The sequence below is a fragment of the Topomyia yanbarensis genome, chromosome 2, assembly GCF_030247195.1.
Source record: "Topomyia yanbarensis strain Yona2022 chromosome 2, ASM3024719v1, whole genome shotgun sequence".
Classification (NCBI taxonomy): Eukaryota; Metazoa; Arthropoda; class Insecta; order Diptera; family Culicidae; genus Topomyia; species Topomyia yanbarensis.
In genome coordinates, this window is record NC_080671.1 from 432,484,893 (window position 1) to 432,497,302 (window position 12,410).

The window sequence follows — 12,410 nt, forward strand, 5'->3', positions numbered from 1 at the left end:
CCCCATAAAAGGGAGGCCGTTAGAGGTTAGTAGCATCATACCGTTCCTATTTTTTTTTTTATTTCAACCCGACCTCTCCTCCACTATGCATGTAATAAGTTGAACTTGTTCGTTCGTTCGTTCGCTCGTTCGCCGTATCGCCCACTTGCTGGAGCCCGGTTGTGCGCCTGCAAGCTATGCTGCGCTCGTTGCACCAGTACTCGCCAGCGATATAATGTCGTTGCCGTATGAATCCGTGTGTGTCACATCAAAGTAGGCAGTGCTGAACAAGGCGACGAAAGGTCTTGCTGAATATTGATGCCTGGTTCAACTTGCGTTTTTTTTTTCATATGGTAGAGAAATAAAGGAGAGCAGCAGGCGGGCGGTACCTATAGTATACGTTTCCATGCGATGGAAAACTATAAACAAAAAACTGGTATTTTTATTCCTTTTTTTGCTGCTCCTGCCATCAGTTTAGGCATGTTTGTGAGTGCCGAAGTTTTCATTATTCAACAGAAGAGAGCGTCTACTCATGTACGAAAACAAACACTCGCACTTTTGAACCTGAATAATATAGGCAATGGAGTGATGGTTTTTGGGTTTGGCCGATCCCCTTCTCCGCGGATTCTTCCCGTTTGGTAGTAGTTACATGAATCACGCTTGAACGATCATTTAGGTTCAATAAAAGTGAAATAAATAAAAGAACACTAGCAAATAGCGAGCTCGCATACTGCCGCGAAACTGAATGAGTTGGTGACTTTCGTTTCAAAAACTATTGAACGTTTAAAAAACATTGATGAATATTTTTGAGAGAGGCTTACTTTCCGCGACCTGAAAACAAATGCTGCGAATTATTCATTTTCTCTATTGTTTATACTTTTAATTCAATCGCAATGGCGAACTGTAATTTTCACACCGTAAAATTCGCACTTCATGTCCATTTTTTGTTCGTTTTTCCATTTTCCATCAGTAATCGGCCTTTTGTCGGGGTGGCTCTTGTTTTTTTTACTCCATCGCGGTAGGCGTTGGTTTCTGTTTGCTGCTACCACCAACTAATCATCGTAGTCGTGGTAGCGAGCAACGTCGACCGACGCGTGACCTTCGAGCGAAAACTGACGGAAGTAGGCGCTGGGGTTTTTGTTTTGTATTTTCTAGGTCACTCGAACCGATCGCGACCGCTTTCGGTTGGCATGACGACTATGTATCCTTGGGATCGATTTGGGACGTGAGCACAATAATGTGTCACAGTCACAGTGAATCACCGATTTCGGGAGTCGTATTAGCCTGTGCACGTTGACCAAGTCGACTGAAACGTCGACATAAAATCAATAGTAATTCTTCAAAAGGGCGAATGAGACTTTTGTAAACAAACTTATTTCGCTCATTATTCCGCCACCGAGTTGAATTTCATGAAAAATACACATGAATCAACATCTTTACCCTTGGTAGAATCATTTTCAAATGTTTTCTGTGTTGAAATGATAACAAATTAGGAGAAATCAGCAAAACAAAAGTTTGTTTACAAATCTTATTAGCCCTATTCAAATGTTGATATGGAAATGACTAATACTTTGAGCCGTGTTTACCAACACTGCCATTAAGCTGTGAAGCAAAGTTTCACCGTGCACAATCTACCCTGTCAAAAAAATGCGAACGAACATGGTCAGGCGATTTAAAAAGTTTGACGTTTGACTCAACTCGCCTGTGCTAATTGCCCCTCGGAACAAATGCAATTTGCGAATGCGATTTAAAGACAATTTCAATACTTAGACAAATTTTTCTGGCGGCTGAAATGAACTTGGTTGTTTTTTGCGTTTTTAAAACATGGCTGTTCATGTTTGGCTTAAGCTTAAAATTGTTTTTTGAATAATTGGTGTGCTCTCACTTGTATTTTGTTTGTCTAGTGCACTTCATTTAGCCAACGAATGTAGAAAATTGTGGAATCGTGTGTAAGTATAGTGGAACAAGATCTCTGACCTAAAGTCTTAATAAACGTCAGATTGTGATAAGTTTTGGTGTGCAACACCAATTTCACCTTTGATTCTTCCTATAGTTTGGTGGTGATTACCTAGTATACTGGTAAGTATATGTGAGTAGATAATGAATCCGAAAATAAATATTATTTTGGCCGGCCAAAAATGTCGGCGGCAAATCGCCCAAATGTTGCATTTGAAATAGCCCCCTAATTGCCAGCAATTTGCTGGCAAATTGAAGCGCAATTAGCGCATCCGAGTTGGCAAATAGCCCCCCGTTAGCCAGCAACTTGCCCTTTTTGACTGATTAATGGTGCCCAGTCAAAAAGGGCAAGTTGCTGGCAATTAGGGGGCTATTTCAATTGCAACATTTGGCCAATTTGCCGCCGTCATTTTTTTGCCGCTCTACCCGCCCTTAAATCGCCCCCAAATCGCCCAGGCAACGCGCCATTTAATCGCCCTTAATTGCCTAATATGAAAATTACAAATAATACTTATTTTCGGATTCATTATCAACTCACATAAACCCTTAAGTATACTAGGTAATCACCACCAAACTATAGAAAGAATCAATAGTGAAATTGGTATTGCATACCAAAACTTACTACAATCTGACTTTCATGACTTTAGGTCAAAGATCTTGTTCCACTATACTTACACACGATTCCACAATTTCCCACATTCGTTGGCTAAATGAAATGCAGATAAACACAATACAAGCGAGAACACGCGAATTGTTTAAAAAAAACTATTTTAAGCTTAAGCCAAACATGAACAGCCATGTTTGAAAAGCGCAAAAACAACCAAGTCCATTTCAGCCGCCAGAAAATTTGTCTAAGTGTTGAAATTGCCTTAAATCGCATTCGTTAATTGCATTTGTTCCTAGAGGCAATTAGCACAGGCGAATTGAGTCAAACGTCAAACTGTTTAAATCGCCTGACCATGTTCGTCCGCATTTTTTTTCGACAGGGTTATATCGACGATCCTTTATCGGTAATGCAGGTTTGTTTGCCTCGTAAAGGGCGAACACGAAATTATTGCGACACCGAAAATGTCATGCAAATTTTCTTATAATGTTTAAAATCAAACCAAAATTTTAGGGTAGTTTTATACATATATTTACTTCAAAAATCAAAAGAAAAGTTAATCGATGGAGCCTTGAGTGTAAAATTGAACGCATTTTCCCTTGATGCCCTCCATCAAAGTCTTTACAGTGTCATCCGGTACCAGTTTCTCAGTTTTTTTCCATTTTCTTAACATGTCCATCTCGTCTTTGACTGTCTCCTTGCTCTTCCGAAGTTCCCGCTTTATCATTGCCCAGTACTGCTCCACCGGGCGCAGCTCCGGACAGTTTGGCGGATTCATGTCCTTTGGAACAAAATGGACAGAATTGGCCTCATACCACTCCAGGACACTTTTAGAATAGTGGCATGATGCCAAATCTGGCCAAAATAGCGGAGCTTCGTCGTGCTGCTGCAAGAACGGCAAAAGGCGCTTCTCGAGGCGCTCAGATTTGTAGATCTTGCCATTTACTGTGCCCTTTGTCACGAAAGGCTCACTCCTCAGTCCGCAAGAGCAGATGGCCTGCCAAATGAGATATTTGGAGAACTTCGACATTTTCTTCTTCTTAAATTTGTCGTCCACATAGAAACTTGCTCTTGCCGGTGAAAAACTCCAACCCCGGAATTTGCTTAAAATCGGCTTTAATATACGTTTCGTCGTCCATCACACAGCAGCCATATTTTGTCAGCATCTTCTCGTAGAGCTTCCGTGCCCGAGTTTTAGCCGTCGATTGTTGCCGCTCATCACGGTTTGGGAAGTTCTGTATCTTGTATGTATGTGGTCTAGCTCTCTTCTTTGCATTCTGGACGTAGCTCTGCGACATGCCGATCTTTTTAGCCAAATCACGGCTTGAGACGTTGGGATTTGCTTTAATCATCCGCTTCACCTCTCTCTCCGTCTTTTTGTTCTTCGGTCCCGGTTTTCTTCCAACACCTTTGCCGTGGTCCAACGTCAACCGCTCCTGGAACCGCCTCAACACTCTGGAGACGGTTGAATGGTGAATGTTCAACATTTTTCTAAACTACCGGTGCGACAGGTCAGGAAATTCCAGGTGTTTGGAAAGAATTTGTTCTCTCGACTCGCGTTGGTTCACCTCCATTTTCGTTGAATCGAAAAACACGACTTCGAGTTTCACAGCATGTAAACAATACACATCAATGAGAAAGTGTGCAAAATTTGGTTGATTTTTACCCAATGGTAAAAAAGTTATGCCCTGTTGAATGTGTCGCAATAATTTCGTGTTCGCCCTTTAATGAAGCTATGTGTGTCAAACGTCGGCCTATCTTCACAAACATTATCTGGACATTTGAGAAATATTCAGAGAAAAGTGAGAAAAATTTGACACATTTGTTATCAACGTTGGTTTGATATGATATCTGATCAAAGTGGGCTATCTTCATCCGACATCGGTACTACATCATTCCTACTTTTACTCATTTTGTTCAAGGGTTCGGTTTTTGGCAGAAATAAGTAAAATCTATTTATTTCTGAATCAAGGATATTGACTCACAAGGATGCAGAAAAATTTTCAATATAGTGTGCACGGCACAAAACTCACCAGAATATGTTAGTCGAGTTGCCGGAGAAACGAAACAGGTTAAACAAATATGTAGGTACACTGTGGTATGTGGTTGCAACCGATTTTATTGGGGTCGGGCGAATTGGTTATTATACATAAAGCTCCCCGATTCCCCAATCCAGGCGGTGGGGGTTGTTTCGGCTTGTGACTTCCAAGTTTGACGGTTTTGATGAGCCTTGGTGTTATGGTGGTTGTGGTTTTTTTTTTTTCAAACGTCTAATATCGGGAAAATTAGCCGCCACTTCGCGTGATTGGAAGTAGTTAACGAGCCTGTGGAGTACGGCGGACATTTTTTCACAGTGAGTGAAACAGGTTGAAAAAAAAATTATAAGTAATGCATGAGATCGTTCATTTCCTTAGGCAATCGTAGTTATGGCTATGAACCAGTCGACTATTGCCGAATGGCTTTCTTTGCTGAATGTTGGACATAGAATAATTGCCACACTAAAAATCTTTCACGTTTGGGTTTCAAACATACAGCAAATCCCTACTCAGTCAGTTGAGTCTTACCACAAAACCGTGTGAATGTTGATGGACAGGAATCACGTCTTTTTTCGGTATCTATATTATATTTAAGGAGAGTCAGACTAGTGTTTACACGAAAGACAGGTATACGTGTCGTTGATTAGCCTAATAGTAGTCAGCCTTATGTCTTTCCTTCTTAAAGGAATGGAAGAGATTAGACCCGCACATAAGTATTTAATTCCTCAACGGAACCTTCAATAATTCTGCCTTCGAATCGATTCGATGTGTGATATAGAACGTGTAGAGTGTAGCGGAAATATGTCTTTTATTTGGAAAATTTGCAAATGTTTCGATGATTTCAAAAAGGTTGTCTCATATTGTGGAAGAAATTAGCTTCTACTCTTAATTGGCACTGATGCAAACGTCCAACATATAATTTGTGGCAGCCAGGGCCGGCGGAAAGCGTGGGTAGTATGGGTAGTACTACCCATACCGAAAATAACCGAGTGGGTAATTACCCACTCGAAATTTTGAACCATTTCAAAAAATTTAGATGCGCAACTCATGTATCTCGCACTACACACGTTTGAAAACATCGATGTACCACAATTCCATTTGCATAAACGAACGTGATTTAATGTGAATCTAATGTAAGCGTGTGCATTGCGAAAAGGGAAAAATCGTTACTAATGGACCCCTCACCCTATGCTTTCTACCCACTCGGGCGTAAAGTTTTTCGCCGCCCCTGGTGGCAGCTGAAATATTAATTTGAGAGACACTGAATGGGATGTTTTTTTATGAATTTCGCGCCAACTTGAACAAATATTGGCAGCACCCTCTCAGATTTTAATGAAACTTTCTGTACATGAGAACTTTGTCACAAAAAGCCACTTTGCATACTTTGTTTTTCCAAAAATGATCTAGACTGTCTTTTGAAAAGGGCCAAACTTTTTTTACCAATTTTTTTCAAATGGCTATAGTCTAAAAATGACAAGTCCTACAAAAAAATGTTGTAGGAGTGATTTTTACAAAATTAGTCAAATTTTTTAATAAAAATATTGAAAAAATTCTTCATTGACTTCTACATTGGAAAAAAAAAAAACAATTTTAAAAATTTAGAGTCGATTTACAAAAAAACCATTTTTGATTTGGATGAAATTTTGTTGCAAGATAGGTACGGTAAACCGGGGTGATTTCGATCATCGGGGTGACTTTGATCACTCGAAACTTTTTTCGTAGATCGCTTATTAAACCAGAATAGTCTACCGAATCATTTTAGTTTGAAATGATTTTTACTCTAAACTTATGAAATACTGGTTTGTTATACTTTTTGAGTATTTTGTTCGGTTTTTGGGTACAAAAACTACAAAAACCGAAATTTGACTTTACCTTATTTTTACGAAGCTTCATAAAGTGTCTATTTTTTTATGAAACAAATAAATCTCAGATTTGAGCAAGAGTAATAAATTACAAGCGAGAGTTTATTTTCCTTTAGAGTGGGGTGTACCAAATTACTTTTAAGAGTTTGTTTATTCTAAATACATTTTTTTTTGAAACTAGTTGGTAATTATTTCAATTTTTTTAAGCTAAAAGTCGCAACTTTTTTCATTGTTCGATATTCCAACGTGTTAAAATGGACGAAACATTTTGTACATTGATAAAGCACTGAAATAAAACAATTTTAGCAGTTTTAAAGGTTTTCAGAATCTTTTATTTTAGTTGGACACAAATTATACGAATTTTGGTTACTCGAATTTTACAGTACTTTGAATTACTTTGTATAATACTAATTAACATCTATTTAACAATGAGTATCTTTCCAGAATTAGTTTAAACAAACATTTGAATGAAAAACACTGACATCAATAACTTAATGTAGGTGAACATGGTTATCAAAGTCTCCCCGGTACACGAAAACGGACTTCAACTTGAAATCATTTTTGAAAAAATAGCTGTAAGCGGACAATTTTAGGTAAAACCATCCAACCTTGTTCTCCATACATCGTTACATGGTTTAAAAATATTAACCTTGAAAAAAATGTGTTGCGTCTAAAAATATGTAATGATTACTTCGAAAAGTTACGGTAATTAGTTTCCCTACCTACCGTCAAAAATTCGCGTTGGACACTTTTAAGGAAAAAAGTTATTTGATAAAAACTTTTCCTTGTCCCAACTGAATTTTTCTCAGTGTATTTTTATCGAAAACTAAACCAATGAAAGTCATAATCATCTCAGCAACCATTTCCCCAACTGCTAATTGCCTGATACATGCAAAAAGTATCAGTAACGAACTTGGTATACAGGGTGTTTGGTTCATGATTAAGAACCTCTCGATGATTGAATGTAATATTTGGACAAAAAAATCGTTCTACACATACTATCAAATCTCAACTATTACAGAGTTATTGAACTTTTAGTGCAAAAAACTTATTTATCTTAAAATACCTCTAACTCGAAAAGTATACTTCGTATTTTTTTTAAATCTTTTAGTTCCATTAGAAAGGTGAGAAAATTTTCTATTGAACAGTGTTCTCATATCTTTCAGTTAATTAGTTTTAATTACCATTAAGTTGTAAAGTGTTTAAAAGTTGGCGTTTTTGATGATGTTTTTGTTAATTTTCTCAAAATAATGAATTATGACTATAGCAATATCTATTATCCAAAAGTTGGGTTTTAGGACGATTCATAATTTGTTCTTCAACATCTTATTCCTATCTCTTCTGGTTTATTTGTAATTTCATTACTAAACTTTTCCTGTAATCGACTTGCAAGTGTTTAAAAGACTGTAATCTAAAAAATATTCTTTATATCGTTATTTCCAAGACTTCATTGGAAAGCTGAGAAAATTTCCTTTCGATGTATGTACAAATATCTTTTAGCTAAGTGTACTGAATGACTTTTTACTAGTAAAATATCTCAAAATTAGCGTTTTTGGAGAGTTTTGTAATTATTCTAATTATTATTTAAATAAATTTATCGTTACTATTGTTCATTTGGTGTCCCTTAACATTCTCTACAAACTGGTTGTTTCACACTTTATCCATATCACTTTTCATTTCGCTGCAATTTAATAGCTAACACAGCATGACCTCACCACCAATGTATTGGGTTCGAAATCGTTGTTTTTGCATATGAAGCGAGGTGATAAAACTGATTTTGCTTCGAAATTAAAAGAGATAATTGAATGGAGTCAAAGAATGAATTGTATAACATGCTGAGATGCATTATTTCGATTATAATAATGATGATGTTTATTGTTTACCTTTTTAAGTAAATTAACGAAAATGCTAAAAATAACAGAAACTTTAAACTAATTTACTTCTAAAAGAATACTAAATGCACTTAACTGGAAGGTATTAATACATCTTCCTCTGCAAAATTCTTCTGGTTTTCGAATAAAAATAAGAAAAGGTACAATAAGTGCCATACGTTTTCAATAAGAGCTAGTATTGGTGAAAATAAGATAAAAATATCAAAGCTCAATAACGCAAACACATGAAAACAAGAAAAGATAAGTGTATCATGTCAAAGAACAAATTATGCAGCTCTTCAAGACTAACAATCTGAATTATTAAAATAGTGATGTTAACTATTAAGATTGTCGCGAAATGAACGAAAAATCGATCAAAATTGTTAAATTTTAAATAAATTACTATGAAAAAATTACTTAACCTAATTAACTGAAACATGTGAGGACATCATTCAATGGGAAATTTTCTCACCTATTCAATGAATCGAAAATATTTGAAATACAAAACATACTTTTTGAGTTACAGCTATTTTAAGACAACTAAATTTTTAATGCAAAAAGTTCAATAACTTAGTAACGGTTGAGATTTGATTGTATGTGTAGAACGATTTTTTTCTCCAAATAAGACAGTCAATCATCCCTCGAGAGGTTCTTAACCATGAACCAAACACCCTGTATATTCATAACAAACTTGAATGAAGACTGGAAGATTGGAAGATCGGAAGACTAGAAGACTAATAGACTGTAAAACTGTAGGACTGGAAGACTGGAATACTAGAAAGACTGGAAAACTTGAGGACTGCAGTTCATTTGTTCCTCTCAAAACTGATAAATTTTATGAAGCAATTGACAAACTTTTCTAAAATTTATTTTATGTCTGATGGAGCAGCAGCATAATACAAAAATAAGAAAAACCTTGCAAACTTGTGTAGATTCCAGTCAAAGTAGGAGTTAAGCGCAAAATGGCGTTTTGTTACAGCATCCCATGGAAAAGGACCCTGTGATGCTATTGGTGGCACTCTTAAGCGAATGGCAACAAAGAGCCAGTCTTGCTCGCGACTATGAAAATACCATAACAAGTCCCCGAGAGTTATGTAACTGGGCAGTTGAACAAACTGATAAAAATATCACAAAATTCAGTTTCTACTGCATATTCGCTGAACAGTACAACAAAATATCAGAAGAACTCTAAGAGCTGTATAATAACGCCAAAACAATATCTGGAACTCAAAAATTCCACGGTTTTGTGCCTATTCCTGGGGGCAAAGTAGAGACGAAAAGGTATTCTAATTCAGAAGATGAACCAAAAATATTTTCCTTGCAGAAATACTACAAAATAGCATGCATGAAGATAGTTTTAAGACAAATGTAATATATAAAAATAAATAAATAATTATGTAATTATCAATACATAATGTTGTGGTGGTTTTATAATATTTTGGTAGAACATTTTTCAGTAAAATAAACAAGCATAAGTTTATAAAAATAAATTGATAATTGGCGGAGCTATGGCTTTTTCCCCGAAACCCTCTTTTATTTAAGAGGTTTGCGGTGATCACGATTGGAGACCAATAGATCATCCAAAATCCCAAAAAACTCAAAAAATTCCATTAGTATATGAGTATTCCTCGTACCTTAATGATTAGTTGAATAAATAATTGAATTGTTAAAGTACGACAAAGTAGTTAACCCCTGAGCAAAAATATGCTCAGTTGCTAAATATCTTCTCACAAACTGAGTTTTATTGGATTCTGAGATGATTATGACATTCATTGGTTTAGTTTTCGATAAAAATACGCTGAAAAAAAATTCAGTTTAGACAAGGAAGTTTTTTTTCGGATAACTTTTTTTTTCTTAAAAGTGCCCAACTTGATTTTTGACGGTAGGTAGGGAACATAATTATCTATCTTGGAACAAAATTTCATCCAAATCAAAAATGTTTTTTTTTTTTTGTAAATCGACTTTAAATTTTTTAAATCGATTTTTTTTAGTGTAGAAGTCAATGAAGAATTTTTTCAATATTTTTATTCGAAAATTTGACTAATTTTGTGAAAACTACTCCTACAACAATTTTTTTGTAGGATTTATCATTTTTAGACTATAGCCATTTGAAAAAAAAAAAATGGTAAAAAAAAGTTTGGCCCTTTTCAAAAGACAGTCTAGATCATTTTAGGAAAAAACAAAATTTGCAAAGTGGCTTTTTGTGACAAAGTCTTCATGAACAGAAAGTTTCATTAGAATCTGAGAGGGTGCTGCCAACTCTGAATACGATTTGGCGCGAAATTCGTCTTTAACATAATTGCTTCCGCTTAACTCAATATATTGACATGTTTTCCCATAGATACTACCAATAATTTTTTAATCTTTTAAGAACCTTGCTGGTAGTTGTTTTTACATTCGGAGATTGATACCTAGACGCAACACACGCTTTAGTGAAGAGCTAATTAGGAGAATTTCTGGCTAAATTTCGGATTGTGATCAATACCACGAGAAAGTGAAATATAACGTTTGAGGATATCCCTTCGTGAAAGTTTTTTTTTTAAAAAAAAAATAACCTGTGAAAAAAATAAACTCGTAAAAATATTAGTAAAGTGCGAAAAGACGCTAACCTTAGTGCTAAATCAAAGGAGGCTTCCCTCCGTAAAACAAAATGGCGGATAAAATAGTGAAGAAATAAAAATAAAAATGGCGAATATGGTACAAAAGGGAACTTTTATAAAATCTAGCACATCTATGGATACCAACGGAGAAAATAAAATCGATAAGATAATGCAAACAAATGGAAATACCGGCCAAGACAAGCAAAAGGTCAATTATCAGTATGAGCATGGCGACCACGGACCGTTTCGAGTCATGGTTGAGCTGATCGAAACGCAGAACGGAAACCTGAAGATCAATAAATTATCCTTAGCTTGTGCATTGCGGAGGATGGCATTATACAAGACTCACGTTACGGAAATGAAGCAGATTGGGCGAAATAAACTCATGGTATATTTCAATAATTATCAAATAGCGAATAGACTTACGACAGACACAGAACTGAAGGCGAAAAATTATCGAGCGTATATCCCACGACACTTAGTGTCCGTCACTGGTGTAATCGCAGGGGTACCACTCGATATTACCGAGGAGGAAATTTTGGAAGAGATGGAGTGCGAATACCCAATAATGACAGTCTACCGTATGAATCGACACGTAAACGATAAAAAGGAACCAACCATGCGAGTGAGCGTAACCTTTAGAGCACCCAAACTCCCTGAGAAAGTCAGAATTTTCTGCTGCTCGGTTGGTGTAAGAGCGTTCTATAGGAAAACAGTGCTGTGTCAGAATTGTCTTCGATACAACCATCTGACAGCAAACTGTAAAAGCAAGCGGAGGTGTAACAATTGCTCGAAGACACACGACGAAGAAGAAGATTACAACGAGTGTAAACAACCCAAGAGATGCTTGTACTGTCGAGTGGCACACAAGACTACGGACGTCAGCTGCCCTGAACGCACTAGACAAAACAACGTACAAGCGATTATGGCACGTACGAACCTCACGGAAATTGAAGCCGTAGAACAATTCCCCATCCAAACACGAAATTACTACGAAGCAATAGTAGAGTGCGTACAGGAACCGACACCCGCCGAATCCTTCGCAACCATGGCTGCAGGGAAATACAAGATGCGCCCACCGCCGCCAAACAGGCCACGAAAACGCACAGGGGATGACGAAAAATCGAATATCATCGCAGAACAAGTGGTGTTAATGCAGGAAAAGAAGAAGAAAACAGACGGACATAGCCAAAAAAATGGAGTGGCCCTATTCAATAAGTTTAAGGTATCGGAGACGGAAAAATAGAAAAGTCATCTACGAAATGCAACGAAACAACAAGAAAATGATGAAGGACCGGATGGCCAACAACCCATCCCACCAGCAGGTATGGCAAGCACATCGAACCAGGAAGATTTTGGAAAGTTTGTTTCTAACATGATCGGTGAAGGCAAGGTACATCCCCTTAGTTTAGAGCTAAGGTAGTAAAGTGATGTGAAAGATAAATAAAAACAAAAGATTCAAGCAAAAATATTAAAATGCGAATAATACAAGCAAATGTTCA

General features: G+C 36.6%; 1 protein-coding gene across 10 annotated transcripts in view; it reads right to left on the reverse strand.

Annotated features, from left to right (window-relative positions):
- Positions 1 to 12,410, reverse strand: part of LOC131685485 (serine-rich adhesin for platelets) — a 248,995-nt gene that overhangs the window by 44,873 nt on the left and 191,712 nt on the right. The window lies entirely within an intron of this gene.